Raw genomic sequence first — 26376 nt, forward strand, 5'->3', positions numbered from 1 at the left:
AGTAATAATTCATGTCTAAAAATGCTACAGTTTTAATGTTCTTGTTTTCATTTCATTAGTTATTTTTCAGAGATGGTTAAACAGACAATAGCTTGTCTGAGGAAATTAAAGTAATCAAACTCAAAAATATACAGCTTTTATTTTTAGTGGGGTTTTTTTGTTAGCATTTAAATTAAGATTGTGTTAATAGAACTAAATGTATATAGTTTTAAGAACGACAGCAGCCCTTCTTGGAAGACCCCATAGTAAGCCCGGGCTCCTGGTTAAAATCCTCTGTTTTAGAGACTGTTTAACCTACATGACACTGTTTTTGACTAAAAATATAAAACCTTTTATGCATTTTGGCTGTTTATTTATATGTAGGGCTGTCAAACGATTAATCGCATCCGAAATAAAAGTTTGTCTTTTTCCATAATATATGTGGGTGCACTGTGTATAGTTATTTTGTGTATATATAAATACACACACATGCATGTATATTTAAGAAAAAAAATATTATTTATATATAAAATATTTATATATAATATAAATTATATATAAATCTATATACATGAAAATATTAATTAAATATATATATATATATATTATATATATATATATATATATATATATATATAATTATACACAGCGCACCCACATATATTATGTAAACACAAACTTTTATTTTGGATGCGATTAATCGCGATTAATCGTTTGACAGCCCTATTTACCTGTCAATGGCGTTTTAGAGGATGGAAATGTAAAGATTTGAAAACGGGTTTCAAAGTGCAATTTTTTTCAAACAATACCGTTATTGTCTCTATATAAACTACAAAACACAAATTTGTGAAAACAGTGATGTCATGCCCATGTCTATTACATCAGTCTATCCACCAGAGAAACTAGGGCGCCGCCATCTTTAGAATATTGTCTTTGAACTTCCGTTTTTGCGGTCACTCTGTACATCTCAATGGCATTGCTGTCCAGGAGTAATTAGCTTTTGAAGTGGATTTACTTAATGTAAAGTTATCATGAGGATTGTAATGTTTAAAGCAGATGTCTTAAAGTCCCAGTGAAATCAAAATTGAACCTATTTACTTTGTTAGCGCATATTACTAGTCTTGTGGTGAACAATTAATCCGTGCAAGTAAATATATATTAAAAAAATGTTTTACCTTAGTAATCTTTAATCAAAATCTGAAAAGTTACTTTCGGTCTGGAATGGTTTCTTTTTCTGATGACGTAGGTTTCACAGCTTGGGTGGGGAAACGCTTAACCACTCCCCTCAAACCGTTAGTTTGCTATGAGCGAGAGATGGAGAGGAGGAGCGCTAGAGTAACCCCCTGCCCTCTGTTCAATATTCCGTTTCACTTGGAAATACGTCACAGCAGTGGAGAAAAATCGTTTGCAACTTCCGGTTCACGGGGACTTTAACAAAATGTCAGTAGACCGGAAAGATTTTAAAATGTGGAGTTCATTAATAAATAGGCAAGATCGCTGTAAAAATACAGACCGGAAGACAAAAGACAACGAGCACAACGCTGAAAAGGGGCGGGGCTACATAAGTTCTATAGCCACATAGTCTTTTTTTACCAAGTGACATCACCATCTACTGGCCTGGCCATGCACAATATAGTGTTTCTAGTCGTTTTCACAGATCAGTATGAACAGGGATCATTTTGACATTGTTGTCATCTGTACACAGAAAACTGTCATCTGTTGTCATCTGTACACAGAAGTTTTAGTCAAACATACCCTTAGAGTCTATATAATATAATGTGAATGTGATTGTGCACAGTGCACCATCAGGCCCTTAACATACTGAAAGCACCTTCGCCTGTAGGGAAGGCCGGCGATAAAATAATAAAATGAAATAAAATGTGACAATCTGTCTCTCTGGCTCAGTAGCAGCCAACACTGATCAAAATGTTAGCTGTGATCAAAGGTTTAATAGACATAGCCAAATCGCTGACATTTAGATTGTCTGATTCGAAATTGCGACCTTTCAATTATTAATCGTGCAGCTCTATCTTAGACTTTTTTAATGCCATCTTAAAATCTTAAAAAGCGCAGAAAAAAAACGAGGCATGATGGAAGATGTCCACATTAAATAAAATGCCAAAACAACCAATAAAGGCCTTTAATTCCAGAGAAAAACTGGGCAACTGGGCAAAAATTTACAATTTAAACACCCGAATAATGTTTATATGTTGTTGGATTACGCATAATTGTTGTGGGATTATAAATGTATGTACTCAGTAACTAGGATGATCTATCTGTACTCGAGACATATTTACCAAAATGGCCAACACTACTCCCTAAAAAATATTTTAAAAACTAATTTAGTTAATCCAAAAGAAACAAAGAAAGGAGCAATGCACCAGCCAGATCAGCTATTTTCCAGATTGTGGTTTTGCTTTGAGTCCACTGTGCAGAGGGATGTCTAAGTCAAAGTCTAAATAAAGGTGTTAGGACCTTATCAGTGTTGTTTCTGGATGTGATTCAGTGAGTCTCTGTATTTTATTAGGTGTTACTGAATTCAAACATATATATATATATATATACTGTATATATAAATAACTAGCAAAAAGTTACAGTATGAAAACATTAATAACGTGGGTGTAAACAGACAACCTTCATCCGTTCCTCATTGGAAAAGAATTGAAACAGCTAATGCAGTCGTGACCGACCTTCATTCTCTCCTTCGCGCAAGTGTTTTATTGGCATAACAAAATTGCTTCCTATTGCCAAAACAACAGAAAATAGAACAACAGAGCAAGAGAAGCAGAGAACACAAATGAGTAACAGTTATGGACAAAATTAATATATGACATAAATATATAGTGATTAACAGACGGAAATCTGAATCTCTAAATATACTGTACATCAACAATGCCTTTTTTTTTCATTTTTCAAAAGTCATTGAGCATTGTGTGCTTATTTATTCACTGTAATGTGTTTCAGTGGAAGAATATTTTAAAGGGTTTTTGAGAATTAGCTAATGCCTTTTTTGGCATAAAGCGTGAAGATTCTTCTAAAAAAGCAGGTAATGTCGTTTGCTTCTACAGTTTCTCTTTCTCTCTCTCTTATTCTCCAGTGCTGTGGAGATATGATTAATGAGCACTACTGTGTGGAAAAATAGTGCTTTTTTTTTTTTTTTACAAGATCTGTCTTCTCTGATATAATCACCTTTGTTTCACAGCTCTCACAGACCTTCAGAGCAACCCTTCCCTTCCACCCTCAACCTAATAAACCATGAAATACATACATTTAAAAAAAATCTCAACCTTCTACCCCGATAGTTTAGAAGAGTGGTAAACTTGAGCTGCAGGCTTCGATGAAACAGACTGATAAGTTGGTCAAATATACGGACACTAAATTAACCAAAAACAAACCGAAAATACCGACTACCTATTTCTTTTCATAATGATCGGCAATACCGATCCTGGTCATTCAAGCTTTATAAAGAAGTGGACATAAAGTGACCCTCTGTTGGCTGCCACTTTTATACCCTAAATGTATTTTAAATGATTGGCAAACTCTTTTAATGAGTGGCATCAGTAAAAGTAATGGCTCAGTTTTAGTAACAAAAAAACAAGGCATCATAAAGTATAGATCATGTTTGGAGGTTATTATGTTACAACACTACTGATAAAACACCAGAAAACAGGGATGCAATTTATTTATTTATTTTGTTGTTATCCATGCTTGACTAGCCTGGGAAAACCCAGACAACTTCCAGCAAATTTAGATTTGCTCTGAAAGTTAGTCTGGCAAGAGCTCATTCAAGCCCATTTCCAATCCGCCGAAATCACAGCACCAATCAGAAACGTTGGGGCGGGCTTTACACGATGACGACAGCGCTGGGATTTTGAAGCAGATTTTGTAGCCTAGATTACAAAGATGGATGCCGCCGTCGAACATCACTCATTCGAATCAGCTATCGCGTCTGTTTTAAGCGATTTGAACGTTTCATTTTTGTTAAAAACCGAGCAAAGAACAACACTCGGAGATGTGTCTCCGCCGGCCGCCACTCTGCAATACGCCATCTCCTTCATCGATCTGATTGGTTTTAGGTCTACCCGTGACGTCCGTTGGTGACGCCCCTCTGGAAATGATTTGTCTATGATGCTTTGCCAGACCATAACAGTTACAACTGAGAATGGTCTGGTTTTAACCAGGCTAATGCTTGACATGATGACTATTACAAAGTATATATGACAGGTCATAAGATTAAGTTTGAGACATCATGTGACATCACCCATAGGTTTCTGAATAGCACTTTTGAAGATTAAAGTGGGCACTTCAAAGTGTGTCAGGTCCGGATAATCAAAAATGGGCAGAGGTGGGATAAGCTGAGGTGACATGACGACAAACAGACAGTAGACAAACGGCTAGTAGAGACAGCAGCGACAATCCATCTGTCACTCAAATGGCCACGCCCTTAATTATGCAGAACTTTAAGGCTTAATATAATTTTAATGGATTTATAAAGTTAAAAAAGGAGCTATAAAACAGTTCACCCCCTTCACAGTTGTCATGAAGGACAAAATTAGCCCAAAACCACTTTTTGTACCAGGCTGTTAAACATGGTTTTTTTTTCTGCTGTAAAGTTGGGCATATTAACATAGGGAGTATTTAAGATTGACTCTTTTTTGGAGCCTGTCTCTAGCGGCCAGTCGGTCTCCAGCGGCCAGCCACTTCCGTGTTGGATTCAGGAGAGAGACCGGAAGATTGCCGCTTGGTCTTGACACATCGTCCCAACACCATTCCCAAGATCCAGTTTCCATTGGTTGAAGTTTAAAATGATTTAGCTACACAGCATATCATGATAATCCATGATGATTTTCTCAAGATATACACACACAATACACGTTATTTGGCTCGTTTGAATCGAAGCAAACTGCTCTAAATAAAGATGTGTGATATACTATGGTTTGCTAATATTTCGCTAAGTAAGTTACAAATTCAGACGTGTTCCTCATACTGACTTAACATAATACATTTTCAAATTTAATATTTGAAAGATAAAGGAAAAAACTATAAAATAAAATATTGACAAAAAAAGTCCTTAAACAAGATCAATTAACTTAAAATATAATTCCAGAGAAAATATTCTAAATTTAAGTTGATTTTGCTTAAGATGCTGTCACATTTACTATTGTTTGGTGAATTTTTGAGGGACAAATCCAGTTATTTCATTTTCATGCGAGGCGTGAGTGTAAAATAGTTCCCACACAGATTTCCGAAGCTGGTCACATAAATTTGACAGACAACAGAGAGCTACTTGGATTGCTGTACTTTTGACAACAGACAATGGACCTGTGATCGAGCCTTTACCCTGCTGGCAATGGAGAAAGAAAAATAAATGTAAGAAATATTCTCTACAAACTAGTTAATTAAGCACTTCTGTTGTTTTAAAAATGTCTCACATTTTTAGTGGAAAACCAGACAATATCCTTTTCAAGAATTTTCTTCTTTTTTTTTTTTTTTTTTGTAGTGAAGTTGGTGAATCTCTCTTCAGAGCTATTTTTGATCTGTAAGCATTTGAACCGTTAAGTAAGTCTTGCCAGGGCACATCATAATTGCTTATAACTCACACAGATTATTATTAAATTACACTGGTGGTTTGAGGGCAGAGCAGAAATTGTGCAACATTCTCAAAGGGATGCAAATAAACTATGTCAGAGTTTTGCAGCGTGTTACTGTTTGCTAATCAGTCACCGGCTGCCAACCCAGGACGGCTGCCAAGCTGAGCCGAGACAATATTATTGACCATCGGCTGCAATTTAATCCATAATGGCCTGTAACAAATGCACTCGCCCAAAACAAGCCTCTGAAGACACGTCGAGCAGTAAAACAGTGTGTTTGAGTGAAACAACTGTTTCGGGCTGGGCTGGTCTCCAATAAATCTGCACAACCTGAGAACGTCTCTAGAAATTGGATCTGTTTAAAAAAGTCTGACAAAGATGTTATGCAGACGGCATAACAAAGCAGTAATTAGAGCTATAATACATCAAGATTTAAATAAAATCGTCTTCCTCTTCTTATCATTTTCTCCTTTCAGATGGTTTTGAAGGACAATGATTTGAAAACCAGTGCAAAACTAGCAGTGGACACATTAAGCAGCATGTTTAAGCACCAACCGTAATGACAAATATTAAATATAACGACATTATGTAATAACCACTAACACCAATGCATTCCTAGCGGTCTGATTTTAAGAGTTGGGAACATGTTCGCTGTTCACAGATGCTGTTTTTTCAAGATGCTAAATTTCCACAAGCTATTTCAATATCGTCTCTTTCCGAGCCGCACACTTGTTTCATTAACAGGAACCATCCAGCTGTGAAGTCAAGCAGCACTTAAAATTTATCACTTTTTATCACTGCCAGAGTTCAGCTCAAGCCATCAAAATAATGCGTACACATTTAGACAACTGAAAACTGAAAGCATCAGCATTAAAACATACACCTACATTAATTCACATGAAACCAATATTTTACAGGGAAAATATAGAGAATATTTTAAATATTTTATTCTGAAATAAACTAAAAAAAAATAAATAAATAAATAGATAACATTTCAAATAATGATTGATTTTGATCCTCTTCATAGCCTTAGTCCACTTTCAATGTATAAAAATAATGTATATAATGATATTACATTACCGGTATATTATATAAATAAATATATAATATAATGTAATATCATATAAATAAATAAATAAATATAAATACATTATGCAATAATGTTTTTGTGTCCAACATTATTCACACTTCCATGCAGCTCAACCCTGTAACAGCCAAAAATATATGAATGTTAAAATAAAGTGAAACTAGAGTACTTTGCATTAAGCCATGCTTAAACAGCATGAATGTGGAATGAAGCCTTTATACTTATTCACAAGTTATCTATATTCTTTTGGAGATAAATTAACAGCCCATTTATAACTGTTACCAGACCCAACAATTATATATGAACTAAAAGCACCGTCCAGTTTCAGTTAATTCAACACAAATCCAAAGCATTCTCATCCTTTAGCGTCATATAGAACGTTGCGCTATATGACAAAACGGCGCTATATGTAAAAAGGGCCACGAAATCGACCCAAATTGAGGAATTCGATTCGTGGTGAAGGTTTCAAGCGCGTTCCGTCTTTTCCAAGCAAAGTGTTTTTTAATTAAATGCAACACATTTAATCTTATGTATTAACTCGTTTCATCTGACTCCATAAAATGAAAAGGGTTTATCAATGATATCTGTGCATCATTAAATATGTTGACAAAACGGCGCTATACTACGCACATGGCACCCGTTATCGTTAATATAACACTGTGATGGGTGGGTTTAGGTGTGGGGTAGGGTAGTCTCATATTACGCTGAAGGATTTATGACGCCTCGGGTTCGCGTGTTATATTAAAGATAAAGGGTGACATGTGCGTAGCACAGCGCCGTTTTGTCATATAGCGTTCTATGTGACGCTAAAGGATGAGAACGGGCTGCACAAATCAGTCAAGCACCACCCAGTTTCAGTTAATGGAACACAAATCAGTTACATTGGAATTATTAAACCAAATCCAACACAAATGGGTTAAGTAAACTTAAATTGTACATACATTTAAGCAGATTTAACACAATCAAATTAAATTCGAGAAAAATGGCAGTTTGAGGCAGAGTACATGCCACCCTGTGGATGTAAGAATTTTTTACTTAACATAAATGGTTTGTGTTTAGACAACGCGTTAGGATTTTGTACAGTTAAATTGAGACATAATTACATTAGACCTTAAAAGATATTTCAAGTCAAAAAACACAATTATTATAAGTACAAATTAAACAAAAATAATGGTACTTTCTGATACAATAATCAAGTGTTAAAATGAAACACTTGAAGTGTTTCGAATAAAGAAGCACGGCCAGAGTCGATTATTCAAAAATAACTGGGTTGATCATCTTAAACGATTTAAAACCTCAGGCTTTGAGAGCAATGATTGGATAGCATTATATTGTACACAGATTGAAGATGAATCATACTAAAATCATAACTATAATCATAAACTATAAGAGTGTATTCCAATTATTCTTCTGGCAGTGTGCAGAATGATCCTCATTTATCTTATGACTCAACACCGGCAGTGCCGGCAATCGCCTCGTACACGTTGCACTATAAAAATGGAAGATTACACACATGGTAGGGTATTGTGTAGAAATACTAATGTTTTTTGTCAAGTTCAACCAAATTAGTTTACTTTTCAAAATTGGCAACTATCCATTGACAGTAATGCAGGCAGAAACTCGATTACGCAATTGAAGCCGCATGTGACTATTTCCCGCATTGTCACGTCACGTAGTTTTTAAAATTATATAATATATCATTATAACGATATAGCATTGCATTATTACGAGAACATATATTGTTTTAATGACATAGCCTACTATCTCTCCTTATTGTGACATAATGAAGTGGAATTTATATGTATGTGGCAGATATGGGCCACTGTAAAATGTAACATTATGTGACATTGTCTTACTCCGCAAGGATTCATTATTTGCAGTGATGTCTTATAGTCATTCAACAGACCAAGATGTAAAATGAATAATGTGACTGAATAAATGTTGCATGCTGCGATCATGTCAGATTTATCCACTGAATTACAAAAGACACGTTTTTCATCAAGAAGAGACATTGTTCATGACTTCTTTTATTCAATTGTATTCAGCAAAATGCTACAAGACACTAATTTTCCATTTTTATACTGTGATATAAAAAGCATTTTAGTGGGTGTAAATGTGTGCTGCCATGTGACAGTAGAAATGTGTCAACAGGTACACATTTATGAATGAGGGGTGTTTGTTAAGCACATTGCACAAGGTTGTTTACAGTTGCCAATAAATCAACGTCATTCATACTTGCTGCATTAATTGTTCAAATGTATGGCGTCTGACACACTATTCATTTTACAATACTAGCTTAACAGTCTTTTAGTTGTAACTCAATAATTACAGTTTTTTCATTGTTCTCGAGACCACCACTGCTAAATCTACAGCACAAAAGAAATCCTATTTTACCCAAGTTGTAAAATATTAAATGTGAAGTCTAAGTTTCTATCGAGTTGTCCTTCTGGGCTGCATGCAAAAAGAAAACAAGCATGCAGTGTCAAAGGCCCTGCAACAGAGTCTGCTGGTAATGCATAATATATTAATAAAACGTGTTTTTTTTTTTGTTTTTTGTTTTTTGAAAGAAGTTCACACAAGGCTATAGTTATTTGATCACCAATACAGCAAACCCTAGTAATATTGTAAAATATTATTACAATTCAACTGTTTTTTATTTGTTTTAAAATGTCATTTATTCCTATGTAATGGCAAAGCTGAATTTTTAGCATCATTACTCATCATTACAGCATATACATAAAAAGAAAGTACCTGGAGTATCATAAATAAATTAAATAAATAATCAAACAAACTGTGATATTGTCATATACTGTTACTGTGAAATAAATGACTCGTCATACCGTGATATAACATTGGTCATGGGCACCCACACCTATTGTGATTAGGTTGAAAACTGCAAGTAACACATATGAAAAATCGGAAGATGATCTTATCTGACTTTACACAAACTAAAACAGCATCCAGTACTGAAGTTCAGACGCATCAAAGCCAATCCCAATTCTCAAAATAAATATGAAACTTGGAGAATGTTTTAATACGGAAAGCCAGAACAATTCTTATTGCTTCTCAAGATAAAATAGTTTTAAAAAAGAAATAAGATTGGTTGAGTAGATCCAAAAGGACATCCTGTAGATAAACAGTCCTTGCCACTGACTGATCTCTCCCGTGTGCGCTTGTTTCATTCAGCCAATCACATCAAACCTGCAGCTTATGACCTACAAGGGTTGCCATGGTAATGCCTGCCTTCTGGAATACATGTCATGCATGTTAAGTGTTTTACAGTAAAAGCAACACGCGCATGCGTGGAGCACGTTCACATCGCTGGCAACTACTACTACTAAACCTCTCACACATGTGCGTGTGCACGTGCACACACACACACACACACACACACAACGAAGCTATTAATCCAGCAGCCACAAACGACACACACACATGTGAGAGACATTGTGTGTTCTTTCACAAATATCGACAGATTCAGGAAGAATTACTTTCAGATTATACAAGGGGGCATTTTTTAATTAAATAACATCCACTTAGTCAACTTAAATGTAATGCACCCAGAGAGAGAAGTTCATTCAGTCACTCCGAGCAAACACTCTTACAACAGTCTTTGAAGAGGTGGATCACACAAGGACGTGAGTTCTAGGGCTTTTCACAGTGAATGCATGAAATGTATAAATTATACAGCTGTACATCAAGGCTGCACTGCATGAGAAGACTGGCCAGTTTCAAAAGACCACAGCAAAACACTAGTTAATGTGGTTACACTATACAGCACTGAAACCACATTACAAATCTGGGATCTGAGAGCTAAAATGAAAAAGAGGCATTTATAATTCTGCACAATTTCTAGGTCACTATAGGCAAATCAAAAGTAGAAATGCACAAGATTATCGGAACATTGTCGGAATCGGCCGATAAAGGCTTAAAATGTGAACATCGAGCCCGATCTCATGATCTCATTTCTCATGCCATTTATACGGCAAAAACAGTTTTCGCGTGTATATGGTACGCGTTTTTCACATGCATGATACGCACTTTATGGCGTGTAATACGCACAAACTCCCCACCCCCCTCCCCCTGAAACCTACCCAAGGGTTTTTTTTAGTGCGTAGCATATGCACGCAAAAACCATTTTTATAAATGCCACGAGAAATGACAGTCGTGGTATAGATACGCATCTTCATGAGACTGTGTTGGAACATCGCACCACGTGCATCCTGTGTGTGATACCAAAGACTTCAGATACAAAGAAATAGGGCTGGGCAAAAAAATCTATTTTTTGATTAATCGTTTTCTAAAATGTGGTCGATTTAAAATCGATTCTCAACGGCCACGAACCGATTTTTTCCATATTCAGGACTCGCAGTCTTCACACCCTAGTAGTCATTTGAACACAAGTTACATTTATAGGGTGCTTCATGTCAGATTTTGTTGCTAATTTAAATATGTTATTCTATTGTGAGTTCTGCAAGCAGTTTTTGAGATTTAAGGATTTCCCTATTCAAATAGTCTTGGATGCCCAAAATAGCCCAGAGGCAGTTTCAATCCTGATGCAATTAAAGAAAAATTGGGACATTAACAAAATAATTTTGAAAATGTTCAAAATTATTACTTAATTTGTAAAAAATTACTTAAATTATTATAATAAAATAAATAAATAACAATAAAATGTTGTATCATATTAGAAAAGCACAAAATCTATATATAGAGACCTGCACATGTTTACATTATACAGTTAGAAAAGAAAAAGACATATATTTACCTATTCATGTATTGCTTGATTTATTGAGCAGCTTTTTTGTGCAGTATCAGACAGCTGTTAAACGATCAAGAAGCTGTACTTGTCAGATGTACTAGCCAGAATGCACTGGAATAAAAACATCAGCTCTTAAAAAACATATTGGGATGAAGCCCACATCAGCAGAGTTGTGCCCCAAAAAACATCTGGATTAATATGGACCCTTTTCAGACTTTGATGACACCGTTTTATATTTTCATTTTTGAAAAATGTGGTATACTGCTAAACTTTTACATCACAGTAAAATGGGGTTTCATGGTAACTTTAATAAACATTAATTTTTCATGAAAGAACAAATGCTTTAGCAGGGCACTATGAAATCTAGACATCACAGCCACGTTCAAAATATGAAGGCATTAGCTCTATGACTCTCCCTCCATTCGGCCAAGGGCAGAAACCCTATTAAGAGTAAATCAATGGAGGCTGATGGGAGACTGGTGTACAGGCTAAACTGATCGCCTCTTAATGTGACACAGGGCAGAATAAGAGGGTGAAATGACATTCTAGGTTACAGAAACAGATGTCTCTGAAGAGAAATGAGGATTTCTTCAAAGCTGTACAATCACACATTAAGGCTTTTTAGTTGTCCTCATCAACTTAAACTACGTGAAAGACTCTTGTTGATCCACCATTACCAGACATAATAATAAAAACTAAATGTACGCTAATGTAGGCATTTCAAAAAATTATACTAAAACAGATTATTTGCACTGTTGTTTGTTAGTGGCACAGAAATTACACTCATTTTCATGATTACTAAAATTCCCATCTGTCCTGCAGAAGGACAAAAACAAAATAATGACAGTGCATGATTTTGAGGTTATACACGTAAAAGGTGCAGTTGCAAAAAGCACTAGTATTTCCGTCCAAACTGATGATGCGTTTGCCTAGACTAGACTTTCTGCCTTACAGAGGTAGAGAACTACAGTACATGACAAAACACAATAATGAAACCAGATCTGTGTAAGGCAGCAGCTTGAGTTCACTGTTGAGTTGTTCACCACAATCTGTAATTCCATCTGCTCTCCTTAAATCACACATATTCCAAGACCCCGTCTTGGCCGAAAGAGCCCATTGCATACAGAACATAGGGAACATGATTAAGTAAAAGCCTTAGTCTGCACATAACCAGCCGAGTGCAGTCAATGTTAACAAAAGGGCTTTGTCGAGACAAGCCACCGTCACGACCGGCTCTGAGACGTACGCTACAAAGAGGCCTTTCACCTGCGGGAGAGGAATGTCAGGTGAGGGGATGATGGCTGAGCAGAAAGACTTTTTAAGAATTGCAATCTTAAGCACACACAGACAGACAGAAACAGAAAAGCTATGGACAAAAATAGGAACCAGCTAGAGTTGAAAAACCCTGCTTGCTCAATATCAGTGTTATTTTAGTATTGAGATATTATTATATTTGTTTCTCAATTTTATTTCAGTGAATGATATTTTTATTTCAAATAACAAATATGGTACACTTAACTATTATATAACCATGCTCAATGTGTCAGTCTGAGATATTACTAGACAAAACCAATCCAGACATATTAACTGTATTACAGACAATCATATAATATCTTCATACAATGCCAAGTCAAGTCAAGTCAAATATATTTATATAGCGCTTTTCGCAATACAGATTGTATCAAATCTGCTTCACAGTATCAATCAAGACAACTGATCAATGATGAGTCATTTAATTTGAATATCCCCAACTGAGCAAGCCAAAGGCAACAGTGGCAAGGAACCGAAAAACTCCATCAAGTGACCCGACGGTGTCCTAAAACTCCATCAGATCACCCAATGGAGAAAGAAAAACCTTGGGAGAACCCAAGCTCAGTCGGGGGCCAGTTCCAAAATGGCCACCATTGAAAAAATGCATTCATTTATTTTTTTAGAAACAGATTTTTGTGTTATTTTTTTATATTTAATAGTTATATAGTAATGAAATGTAGTATAAACACATTTTTCCAAAACATGTGACTTCTTGGCTCAACACAAAATTTCATGGATGGATAGATATTACATTTGAACAATTTGATAATAATGAAATGTAATTTGCTCAAAAGGTAATTACACTAAAAAATGCTGGGTTGTTTTAACGCACATACCCAAATGTTGGGTTAAAAATGTAAACCAATGGCTGGGTTGGTCCATATTTGACCCAAAGTAGGGTTAAAACAACCCAGTATTTTTTAGAGTGTAGTTGCTGAGAAAAGGTCTAGCATCATGTGTTTGCATAAGCCACTTGGTTGCAAGTCTAATAATAATGTCCAATGACATTCATACATTTTTAAGTATTTAACTGCACTATGGAACTATGAAGGACCACTGTCTGTAGCAGCAATTCTGTGTAACATCTAAAACTCACAGTCACAGACACAATACTGCACAGTAATGAGATAAGGTGCTTAAAACAGCAGATGACTGACCCAGGGGACGTGAGAAGCCCTTAATCATAAGGGATCTTACTTCACTGATGAGAAGTCTAGAGGATTAACCCTGAACGCTGGGCTTGCTATAAACTTCCTTTATGACTGTCTGCTAAACAATACTATAGAGCAGCAGGAGGAAAAACTTACAGGCAGAAAACATGCTCAGTGTGTTTAGAAATATCTCAGCAATCATTATTTTAATTTTACACAGTGATTGGTACACTGCTGTTTAAATGTATTATATTGCATTATTAAAAGACTGTATACCACTAACACAGCACATGACTAAACTTGTTACTGCACTACGAACAAAGAAACATGTACAGAAAATCGATACATGCAGTTATTCACAACTTTACTATAAGCCCTACTCTTCTGCACAATGGTAACAATCAAAACTTCAACAGAATAGAAACTCTTTCAAATGTCAAACATAACTGAACATTAAACATTAACAGATGTTTCCCTTTACTCAAAAACATATAAAATAACACTTAATTTCAATATTTCCTCTCCATTACCAGCCCTGTGCAGAGCATGCTGAAAACTAACAATGGTGTCTCTAAATTAAACTGAGCTAATTCTCTTAAAATAAATCGGTAGCCCTTTTTCCTTAATTTTATCAGTTTAATCGGTTCCTCAATTCAAGCCTCAAAATTGTGTAGGGCTATGTTTCCTTACAAAAATTAGGGAAACATATCTCTTGGTTTTATTAGTGAAATGTTCTCAATATTTTCTATACCACACATAACCACAATTTTCTTAATAAAATATACACAATATTTTATCACCTTTTTTTTTTTATGAAAATTACAAGACCCATGATTCATTTTGATTGAACGTCATTTCCTGCCAAGGTGGGCGTGGCCTGGGCCTATAAATATAGCTTGATGGGCTGATATAATCTGATTTTCCATCTCTTCAGCAAAGCTCACGCATCGCTGGATCCGGAGTGAAGTTCTAGTGCAAGATATTACGCAGTACTCGTTCCGTCTTCTAGAGAGAACCGAGGTTACGTTAGTAACCGAGTACGTTTCACCTTAAATACGTTTGTTAGTCTTTTAAAAGGTCTAAAATCCATTAGGTTTAAAGGATTTAGAGTGAGGAGAAGTAAAATACATGTTTACAGTGTTTATAGTTTGTTAACGTTTTCGTTTTATTTAGGCCTTCCAGTATTTTACATTATTTTTTAATCTAATAATATAATGTGACATCCAGCGATGAAACTTATTTCCTGGAAAATATAGTAAATAATAAAATTGAGCTGTAGCCTATTATTAAGTACATTTATTATAGGGACTGCACCAATAAATCAAGCATATGTTCATTACTCTCTCTCACCCACAGTAACATTGGGTTTAATCATTGTTATAATTATATGGGGGTCCTTGGAAAAAAATGTAAACCCTGTAAGGGGTCTCTGACTAGCCTGGTTCTGCCCTCCCACGTACTTCCACTCAATTTTCATTTTCCTTCAGTACTACGTCTGTGTTTGCCGTATATTCTTGGGTTTTCTCCAGTCAATTTTTTACCGGTCCAATCAGCGAACAGAGGGAGTGGCTAAGAAGGATGAGGTTGAGCTGCACTAGTTTGAGTTGTAGACATGTCACTCAGGGACAAACGTTAGCGATTGGCAGATCTAGAGTGACTCTCGGCAGATCCAATAGTTTTAAATTTCAACAGAGAACCCGCCTTTAAGGAAGTTAACGTTTGTCAATGGAGAGTGGCCAGACTCTCTGTACAAATGATCAGGCTAGTCCCTGACTCTAAAAAGTTTGAAAACCCCTGGATCACAAAAAAACATTTCCATTATCTTCTAACCACTGATACTAAGAATAAAGTAAGGCCTGTTTATATTACATTTAATTAATTAGGTGGGTAATTAAATATAATATGCACATTAGTTACCAAATTATAAAATTATGGCATTTTTTATAGTGTGTGCACGTGTATAGTTTTTACGTGTGTTTAGGCTACTTAACCATAATACAATTCGACTGTGGTAGTGATTATCCAGCATGGATTTACCTGTGGTATGGCCAGCATGGTTTTGCCATTTAAGCCTAAATAATAATAATATGATATGATCTTGATATCCTTTGGTGATACCATCCATATACCAAACCCTGGTATAGGGATGGGACGATAACCGGTTTCACTATAAACCGTGATAAAATGTACTGACGGTTAGTATTATCGTTTAAAATGTAATTATCATTAAAACCGTGTTTGATTATCGCGATTTTAATAACTCCCTAAATCCTGATGCAGGCGCGCAGCACACAATATTTTTTTAATTACTATTCGAGAAGGAATGGCGGAAGGTAGTGACCGTGCTCAGGAGATTTTTCAGCCTTTTAAGAGGACCAAATCTGAGGTGTGGTCATATTTTGGGTTTTACAAAAGTCCTGAGGGAAACTTGATCGAGGATGGTCACCCTGTCTGCCGAACAAAAAGTCACTGCAATAGAAACACTTCAAATCTGCCGAGTCGTCTTGTGTGATCATCACCCGAACGCAAGGCAAGTTAACTTTGACCTCAATACCAAAACTACGTCTGGGAAACAATTGGGCACGAAATGTTGTTTTGAGTTGAAACATTTTATGTCACTCACTTGAAGTAGACGTCAAGCTTCCGCGAAGAAAAGTTCGTAGCAAGTGGCTTTGAGCCAACTTCAAACAAGACTATTATTAAGAGTGATATTTTAAGGGATAGTAAAGTATAGATGCATCACGTATTAAACCGATTTTATTTTTACCACATAATTACGGGGACATATTGAATTGATAATGAGATTAGCTAATGTTTTAAATCTTACCTGTTTATGAATTCATTTTGTAAAACAATCGTCCAGACAAGATATATCACACCAATATTATCAAACTCTGTAAACAATAAATCAACTCTGATTTCATTTTTGCAATACAATCAAAAACCGGAGACGCAAGACGGCAAGTTGTATTTGAATGAAAGAGCGCACGTCCGTTGTGATATGGATGTGCGCTGTGTAATAATGTGTTTTGCTATTGACGACGGGCATTATAAAGAAGCAAATGCCATAGAATAGAATCTTGCTTAAAAAAACTGCATAGAGAGGCTTGTTTTATTTGTTGTTTGTTGATTTTCAATTATAAAACTTGTTGAAATGTTTTCAGTGTGAGCAGTTCTTTTTGAGCACTTTCATAAATTTTTAACAAAACCGTGATAATATTGATAATCACGATTATTTTGGACACTATAATAATCGTGATATGAAATTTTCATACCGTCCCATCCCTACCCTGGTACAACTAATAAAATACATAATGCACATCAAACCTGACAAACAAAGGAAGACTTGACGTAAAATCACTTCACTACATTATGTGGGTTGTGTAAATACAGCTGTGACTTTGTTTGAGATGTGACATTGTTCTGACTTCCTGCTTTTATTCTGGAGGGTTTGTTCAGCAGAGACATGCACATTAACTGTGAAAAAGAGAAGGTCCTGAAGACTGAGAAAGACATTTCGCATTCTCTAAGGTTACACGCACACATACACACCAGCAGCTGAATGTGTGAGAAACTGCAGTAATAACTGATGAGACCGATCCACTGGGAGCTTCACTAGAGGCTAGCAAATGTGTTTCACCAGAAGACAATACCATTAAATCCTTCACAGACAGCAATATTATCAACAACAAAAGCACTTTCGTCCCCAGTAGTGAGTCTGCACACTGGTCACATGCAGTTGAATGGGACAGGCAGAGTGCTTTTGTGTTGGTGTCACTGCAGCAGCAGTCATGGCCGCCTCGCTGCAGGCGCTCTCAAAATGGAGACTGAAGGAGAGGGAGGAGAGACTCAGCATGTAGCTGTCTTACTCTCAGAACTACTGCACATTAAAAAAAGCTTCAATCACATGCTTTCACTGAACACAACGGACCATTCACGTCTGTTTTGAGGGTAACATCAGCAGAGAAGATAATTACATATCTGTACTGTAGACGTGTCAGAGCAGTGTGTTGGCAAACTAAAGATGTCAGGTGATATTATTTGTAATCTCACAGATCTGCTGCAGACACCCGGCTGACGGGAGGAGCACAGTTACTGCAAATGGGGGTTCTTCGACTATGGCCAATTTAATGATTCAGTATTGAACTTTGTTAAAACTAATATTCAGATTTCCTCTTTTGTTTGTTATTATTTTTTTTTCATTTTATTGTTTATTTTTACAGGGACAATGCACAATTAAAAGTAATTGCACCAGAATTAGCTAATAGCTAGTTTACATCTGCTGTCCCTGGGCAGGAAGACAAATAAAATAACATACATTACATATACACCACATAAAGCATCACAGTACATACATATGTAGAATATAAAATTTAAAACCAAAATATAAAACAAATAAAGTACAGTTCAGTCATTAGTGGTTGTTATATGATGGCTATAAGTATACCATGCCTTCATCATAATTTAAACTTTTTAAATGACTCTTATGTCAATATTTTACCCTGGCAACTTTTTATCTTCATTATAAAAGCCATTATGACAACAACGTATTATTATGATAATCCAAATAAAGTGACATAAACAAGTAGGCTACCTTTTCTATATTTATTTAGTAAATTTCATACCAGTTTTAAAACAATTTATGACTATCCATTAGTTTTTTGACACCATAATCAACAACTTTTCCCTGTGTATGTTTTTTTTAAAGAGTTGGTGCACTTGTTTACCACAGGAGATGAAATATGAAATTTACAATGTCATTTCCATCACTGTCATTTCCGCCGCAGTATTTTATTACACACAATGTACTGCTTGAGATGAAAATGGTGGAAATGACTGGTGAAAATATTCATGACTGACAACAGCAGAGTTCTCCTGTGATGCATCATGTGTGTTCACTGCTGGACAATGTTATTAGACTAAATAAAAAGAGTGTAAGAAGTGTTTATTGAGAGTTTATTTTCTAAAAGTTCAGAAGAAAAAAAATATACATTTCAAAAACTAGCATGCTATATTGTCACCTGACCTCATTATGCATATTTATTTGTTAACTTTGGAAATGAATAGATTTTTTTAATTAAAATATGAATTATTTAGTGTAACCACATGACCAGATGTTAAAATTCGAGATTGATAAAGTGCAATGATGGAAACTAATGTCAGAATTATTTGAGTTTCGCTATGTCAGTTTAAACACCTTGTTTTGTAGCCTAATCTACCAACTACGATTGAATTTTCCCCAAACTGCCAAAAACTGATGAAAAACCTAAAGCCTTCTTTCAAGCAGAGATTCCAGAAAATACACTGATAATGTGTTAGTTTGGATTTCGGCTCATTCACACTGCCAGAATCTGTGCGTGCGTTCCCAAGTGTGCCCACAACTCTCCAGGTTGGTCCCAGTATAGGTCATAAACACCGCCCTCTTCACTACTAAATTTTTTTTTAAATATTTTAGTAATTTTTATCATATTGGAATAAGTTTTATCTGTTGTTTTTTTAAGTTTGGTCTTAGTTATTTGATGCCATAAAAACAGGAATGTGACATCATGATCGGCAGCTTCTCTAAACGAAGTAGTCACTGAGGCATCAACAGACTTCTTTTTGGATTTTCTTCGGAAGAGATTGGAGCTTCATCTTTAATTTCTACATGTTCATAACGGTTTATTTAACACAGTAAACTTTGTAGTACCCAATTCTGCGGTAATGAGGTCGTTCACCCTCACTACTGGGCAGACTCGGGTCCCACGTTCACAACTGCGCAGAATCAGGTCCCAAATCTGTGCAAGATGTCAGCGCCATATTAGGACTTAAGCGGCCTCTATTTTCACCAATGGGAGAGAGGGTGTCGTCCATCTTTTTTTACAGTCTGGTGCGTAGTGTGTACAGACCAGTAATATCTCTACTATAGCATCCAAGTTTGCTTATGATCTGTGATTTCTCAAGAAACCATGCTTGTGCATTTTTTTTTCGATCATAAACTAGCACATTGTGTACCGTTCCACTAAGTTGACGAACTATCTCTGCGACAGTGTCATCACTACAACACACCCCTTCAGGCATTGGACTGATCCCGGCAATGTTATAGGTCCCCATCCCGAGGAAGGCACTCTAGCAATTATATGGCAAATTTATGGGATCGTCTCTCTGTGTGAAAGGGGTATACAAGTAAATCAAACTAGATAATACTTCATGGTAAAACAGCCTGTTTCACATTAATATGATTTTTGCATCAACAGACTGAACCTTCCAACTCATTAACCCTTTTCATTAGACAGTCTTTGGCCTCAGGCCTGACAAAGACACTTGATTAACTGTGGCAAACAATCTACTGCACCATGCCAAGTGAATGAACTCAAAAGCCATTCAAAATAAACTAGGGTAAAGCTAATTTTGTGTTTATCACTGTGCATAAATAAAAGCCCAGACGTACAGCAATCCTTCAGCAAAGATAAGGCAGTATTATCAGGGATCTGGCTAAATGTCACATACTGATGCAAAGAAGCTGAAACTTCCAAAAGTTCGAAAACCCTCCAAAAGTAGAGGGTAATTTTGTATCAAGACTTGTATATTATGTATTGAGCTAAAGATCAGAAATAGTAACCAACATAAAATATCCACTTATATCATAATACTAAGCATGATTTATAAATGGTTTACATGCACAGATTCATCTGGGTTATATAGAATAGATGACATGCAGACAGTGTTGGCCTTTTCCCAAATGATTTTTTTTTTCCTACATGTCTGGCATGACACTAAAGTAAACCCTGTTGACGTCAAATCATTCTGAACAAGCACAATTGCAATCATAAGAAAGACATACAAGTACACACATGTCTTCTAACGTACTCTTAAAAAGAAAGATGTCATAACGATTGTGTTGTGAGGAGTAGATTTTGGACACCGAACAGGTTTTGGCTGCAAGGACTTGGTGAGCCACGGTTAAACGCTTCTAAGCTACATCACAGATCTTGGTCTCATTGACGCGCCCTGAGATCACTAACTGAACATAACGGGTTTCTCAACACCTTTCAACTTTGCATAGCAGGATTTTCTACTTTCAGTCAATTAGGAAAAGTAGGAAAGCAAGTACATGATTGGCTTGTTTTAAAAGTCTCTTGTCAGTCAGGTAGGCTACACATTTCACAAACTGAACTGGAGTCAGTTTTCTCCAGATGTTTTTTTAATTGCCCACTTTCAACCACAGGATGTGCTACATGCTCGTGCTGATTTCCTTTGGGTAACTCTGCATAAAAAAAGGGTTACATTATTTGCACATCACAGAAAAGCGAGTGGTTTTCCTGACCGCTGCATGTTTCCGAAGTGCAACTCTATGCGGAACACGTGCACATCAAAATTACAGCAATATTACAATATGGACCTTTAAGACTGAAAAGAGGCCACAGCATACATTGCAGTCCAGTGAATACTGCATGAAATAAAATAAAAAATCATGATTAAATGTAAAATAAACAAATAAATAAATAATGTAGGGGTGTATAAGAATCAGTGAATATAACCAGAATAAAGCCAAGTAACTGACAAAAATCTTTCCTGGGCTGTCTGGCTTGAAAATGTAATAATGTGAAGTTGTTTTGATGATCACCAGACAATGAGGCTTTCAAGCTTCCATTTTAATCCTTTGTACTTCCAGAATAACAATATATATATATATATATATATATATATATAGATATGAAATATACAGTATATTATATTTTACAGCTAAACATAAGAAACAAAAATATTTTTCAAGACATGTTTTATGATTTTTTTTATACTATTATTGTTTTATTTATTCAATGAGTTTTCTGTTCATGTTTAAATCTGTATAACTTCTGTGGGTTTTTAAGATTTTATTAATTTCCATATTTTTTCCATCATCAAACCAGTGTTATTTTAGTATTACACTATTATAGTATAGCTTTCAACATTTTATTTTAGTTTTTTCTTATTTAGCTTCTATTTAGTTTTGTTTTATTTCAGTTTCAGTAACTTTACTGCAACTTTTAATTTCTAATTAATATCTAATTTATGTTTTTATTGTAATATTTTCATTGAAATATATGTATTATTTTGGATTTATTTGAAGTAATGGAACTATTGTAATACTTTTAGTTAGCACTAAAACACTGCATTACAATACAAAAAGTTTCTCACAGGAAAGCCAATAAACCTTTCCCAGCAAAAAAAATAAAAAATCAACAATAAAAATAAATATTGGAATTTATATGCATGTATAACATAAACATGTTGAACAGGAGATTTGGGTTTCTGGGTTTCTGAGATGAAGCTGAACTTTACTGAGGGTAACTGTTCCCAAATATTACATTTCAGCCACAACACATTTACCAAAGGGCCTTTAAAATAATTCAGAAGTAAGTTACCTCACAGGCCAAGTTGAAATGCTGAAAACCTGCCTGAGTCAAACAGAGAAATAATATAACACAGGTTATGTGTGGGCTGAGTGTGAAGTTTCACTACTAGTGTGATCTTCCTTCAGTTTGAGAAAGTACAGACGAAAAAAACAAAGGTGAAAACTCAACCCCTCCCCCTTCACACGTACACACATTTACCTACTAAAGTCTCTCACGTTATATTCCACTATTATAACAACAGAATTACACCTGCCCTTCTCTCCTCACACCATCTCTCACACTGGGATTCATTTTATTATCCTGACTCAAGCACACCACACTAAGCGTGCTGTTGACAAGTCTATAATTTCTTGGCTTTGACAGATCAAATAACGGGACCTTCATTATAGAAAAAAAAAAAACTTGAGAAACAAACAAACCAGCATCAACTCAAACCCGCAGAAATCAGTGCCATAAACTGATCATTAATTAGCTATATAATGAGTGCAGCTCTCTGTCGGCGACAAACCCGAGACAGCTCTGCAGATACATATGAGCTCAATTACAATTAAGAAAATAAGACCGTGTCTTCATGACCGAGCCGTGTGTGCTCACAGAGCCGCAAACGAGCGGCCAGAGCTCGGCTGCGGCTGTGTGGATCTGGCCTGAGGAGATGCAGTCAATGTGAGAGCAGAGGAGAAGCCGCCCATCCCCCACCAGCCTTGCTGTCCTCCATCTTTAATCTCCAGACCCGCTACACTTCAAACGCCACTAACGGCACAAAAACGCATACAACTCACCTGGGGTGCTCATGGTCGTAAAGGTCGGCGTTCCCGCTATTCGGAATTCGATAAAAGTTTAGCAAAATATGGATTTTTTTAATAAAAATTGGACCAGGAGAAGGAACCGCGCCTTTCAGAAGAGCAGCAATCCTAAACCGCCATCTGGTGGCATTTTCCACAATCGAATGGCGCGTGTTGACACCGGAGCCCGAGCGCCCTCTGGCGGACACAGCCGAGAGTAGCCGAGACTCGGCGGGTGGCAGGGGGAGGAGGAGAGACCCTCATAGCACAAGCATGTCTGCTGTTTACACGCTAAATTAGCACAATTTTGGTGCTGATGTGTTTCTTCTCAAGAAAGACGAGTTATTTGTTACTATTGGCGTTTAAACTATAGAATGATCAAACATAATTGGTCAGCATTATAAGAATTATAGCAGATAGCTTATTTAATTGTGTGATTGATGTTTCAGGAGCTCTACGGATGGAAGAATGATTTTAAGCTATTTGTAAAACTCCTTCAATGAATGTAATACAGAAATGCCCTGAAACTTCTTTCCACTTTGGACTTGTTTTTGTTAGGCTAAGACCATCTCCCCACTCCTATTTATTTTATTTTTTTATTTGGTTCTGTTTTGTTCTTTGTGGTGTATCAACATGAAAACATGTATGATTTTTGAATTATGCCATAATTCTTTGTACTTGAATTAAACATTAAAATGAGCTCTGTAAATTGTAAACTCCTACTATCCTTTCTTTGCAATTAATAAAATAATTCTATGTTGGCTAATGATTTCTATTCCTTTTAACTTTCGAAATAAATTTGTGTTCAATAGCATCCCAGTGAATGATCAGTTGGTTTTATCATTAAGTATGATCATGTTTTATTTTAGGCCTATTTATCTTTATTTCTGATTGCATTAAAGTGCCCCTGAAAAAAGTTATTTTCTCCCAAAATAAAGAATCGACTCTGAACCGCCTTTACGAGTTTTTATTCGAATCCTACTTCTAGAAGATAAATTTGCATAATGCACAATGTGGTGATGTGCAATGTAGGCTATATTATGAAAAAATTAAAGTGTTGTTTTTTTTTTTTTTTTTTTTTTTTTTTACTTTTAATGCATGTAAACCTGTTGTAGGAAACCTCCAAAACTTTTCAGGAACCTTTAAAATAGTAGCCTGTAATAGGGGCACTTTATTTGAATCTCGTCGGCTGGCTTTTCTGTGCTCTTATACGCATTTACATTTATTAGAAAAACAACATAACATTATAAAGCTCTCAGTCTTCAGTAATTGATAGTGACCGTGTAATTGTGCCAGGGGATTGGAGTATGTGGGTGGTCTTCAGTCTGAGATGGCCTAGAGCTGTGGTCTGGACCACACTCCACACTGGCCTCTAGTCTTGTTGCAGGGCTGATGATGAGTCATTCAAAATTAATAGAAAGGTCTGATACGCATTGAAAGCAACCTGCCAGACCACCACAGATGCTGTGCCATGCAACAAAATAGGATGACATGTTATTTTCTTGATTTGCTATTTCTGTGTTATTTGCCATACACAAAAAATTGAGACATCAAATATGTCATATAATTCTGTGAAATAATAACAATAAAAATGTTCTAGTGTATTCACATTTTGTTTGACAATGTAATAGGCACAATTTTCTCATTTTAAAAAGTTCTTAGTTCTTTGTAGTATTACTTGTCATAAAAATATTAAATTAAAACATTATTTAAATGTACTTGGGAAGGGTTGGAACTATAAAATGTGTTTTTTTTTTTTTTTGTATGTTTGTTTGTATGTTTGTATACATCTAGCAACACGTTTTAGCCTAGATTGCAGGGCTGGTATTTATTCTTTATTTTTTCTTATAAAAGCCTTTTTAGGGACCTGAGATGCAAATTAGCATATGCTATCCTCTTTATGAAATGCATATTTTTCAGCTTGGAGCCATGTTTTTATTTTATTTTTGTTTTTTTTTACAGACCCTATTCAAATAAATCAATCAATAAAATAAAATAAAATCTAAATATGCTGTATCTAGCTCAGATCTGGCTACATTTAATAGAGACAAACAATTCAGACAGAAACAGATTTAAATTATATACATAAATATAGACCATTTCACAAGATGTAAACAACACTGGTCCAGAAGCACTTCCTGTTTCAGTTTGTAACTGGTTTCTTTATTTCACATGTAAAGAAAACATCTTAAAGATGTTTGTTTAACTTTTTGATTCAGTTTTAAATGTTCTGTTGGTTGTATTTTATCCCAGCTTTTATGTAGTGTTAAAAAACTGAAACAAGAAGTGCTTCTGGACCAGTGTTGTTTACATCTTGTGAAATGGTCTATAATAGCATAAGTATAATACTTTTTTTACCAGAAATAAAATAAGTGTTTTTTTAGATAGTATAACATTTTTACAACATTATTATTATAACAGTATAACAAATCAAAAATGAATAATTACCAGCCAATTTAGACATCACAAAATTAGAGCGTGTACTATAAAAGACTAAGATAACAAGGGGCAGGGAATGAGATAAAGCAAGCATACAGCCCAAACAAGGCCATGAGCTTGCACACAAAACATGGATTTGTCATGATCCTGCCTCAAGAAAGATAATGACAAGAGGGCAGAATCATGAAATGACTTAGTCAAGTATCTGTTTATTTTGTACGCTTTTTTTGTTAAATAAATACTGCACTTGGGTTCGTCAATCTCGCCTCCAGTGGAATCATTACAATAACCAATTCAGTAGTGGCATATTGCAGATGGACGGACAGATATGGAGTATGACAGATGGTGTCTACTGGTTTTGTGATTTCTCTGAATCACTTCTCTGAAGTCTGTGAGAGCTTGCCTGGGAATGGTGCTAACATGCTTAAGGAGAGTGCGGTTTATGTCTCCTTCATGCCTCATCTCCCTGCCTAACCCCTGCTCAGGCATTAAAATGTGTTTCACCTCGCCGGGTCGCCAGTGAGCGCAGCTGTTTCTCAAGAGCTGTTAAAGGCTGCAGTCACAAGCTATGTGGGGACAGATCCTAATCGAAGAGATAAATCCCACAATGCAGACCTCACACTGACTGCAGTGATATCCGACACCAGGCTAAAGCTGCCAACCCACTCTGTGTCTATTTGCTGTTTCAAACTATTTACAATGTAAATGATAAAGACTGCCTGGAGACAGAACAATACTGGATGAGACATTCATTTGTAAGGCTGATGAAAATCAGGCCAACTTATTATTCTCCTCGCAAACACCCCAAACCATAGGGAGCGCTTTTTTACCCATACATGCATACTCTTTTCAATTGTATTTCTTATTCAAGGCCTCCTGTTCCCTCCCCCAACTGG

At 35.8% G+C, this 26376-nt stretch overlaps 1 protein-coding gene across 2 annotated transcripts in view; it reads right to left on the reverse strand.

The window, feature by feature from the left end:
• Positions 1-23223, reverse strand: part of stag1a (STAG1 cohesin complex component a) — a 40680-nt gene extending 17457 nt beyond the window's left edge. The window contains exon 1 of one of the 2 annotated variants that reach the window (XM_039676379.2): positions 23039-23222. The gene's annotated coding sequence lies outside the window, so the exon portion shown is untranslated. Of the gene's footprint in view, positions 1-23038 lie in introns of both variants that reach the window. The other variant, XM_089131296.1, reaches the window with a different exon arrangement.
• Between the last annotated feature and the right edge of the window lie 3153 nt (positions 23224-26376).

This window comes from Pimephales promelas, chromosome 5 (genome assembly GCF_988280905.1).
Source record: "Pimephales promelas chromosome 5, fPimPro1.hap1.1, whole genome shotgun sequence".
Classification (NCBI taxonomy): Eukaryota; Metazoa; Chordata; class Actinopteri; order Cypriniformes; family Leuciscidae; genus Pimephales; species Pimephales promelas.